The following is a 963-nucleotide window of genomic DNA, read 5'->3' on the forward strand; positions in this document are numbered from 1 at the left end:
TGTGGAAGAATTACTAGAGGAAAACTTCCTAGGCATAATGAAGAATGAGAGAATATATATTCAAGAAGCTGAGCGAACACCATATAGAATAGACCCCCAAAAGAAAAACACCAAGGCATATCATAGTTAAATTTGCCAGAACCAAAGATAAGGAGAGAATCCTGAAAGCAGCAAGAGAGAAACAAAGAGTAACCTACAAAGGAGAACAGATAAGATTAAGTGCCGATTTTTCAGCAGAAACCATGCGTGCAAGAAGAGAATGGAAAGACATATATCAAACACTCAAAGAACGCAACTGTCAACCAAGAATACTGTACCCAGCAAAATTATCCATCAAATATGAAGGAGAGATCAAGATATTCCCAGAAAAACAGAACATAAGAGAGTTTGTAAAAACAAGACCAGCATTGCAGGAAACACTGAGAGATCTCCTTCCTACAGAGTTACCACAGACAGCAGCATGGACCAAAGTAACTAGCAACAACACCAAAAAGAATTCAACAAAATGATAGCAATAAAACCCTGCATCTCAATAATCACACGGAATGTGAATGGTTTGAATGCACCATTGAAGAGAAGAAGAGTAGCAGATTGGATAAAAACCCAAAATCCATCAATATGCTGTCTACGAGAGACACACCTAAAAAACGAAGATAAAGAAAGATTAAAAAAAATGGGGAAAAATATACCAAGCAAATGGCAACCAGAAAAAAGCAGGAGTAGCCATTTTAATCTCTGATAAAATAAATTTCAAAGCAAAAACCCTTACAAAGGATGAGGAAGGTCACTACACAATGATTAAAGAGTCAATAGATCAAGAGGACATAACAATAATAAATATCTATGCACCAAATGAAAGACCTGCAAAATATACTAAACAAACATTAACAAAACTGAAAAAGGAAATAGACAACACTACGTTTGTAGTTGGAGACTTCAATACTCCACTCTCAAGAAAAGATA

Source organism: Elephantulus edwardii, unplaced genomic scaffold (assembly GCF_000299155.1).
Source record: "Elephantulus edwardii isolate Elephantulus edwardi_28Jun2011 unplaced genomic scaffold, EleEdw1.0 scaffold00339, whole genome shotgun sequence".
NCBI classification, from domain to species: Eukaryota; Metazoa; Chordata; class Mammalia; order Macroscelidea; family Macroscelididae; genus Elephantulus; species Elephantulus edwardii.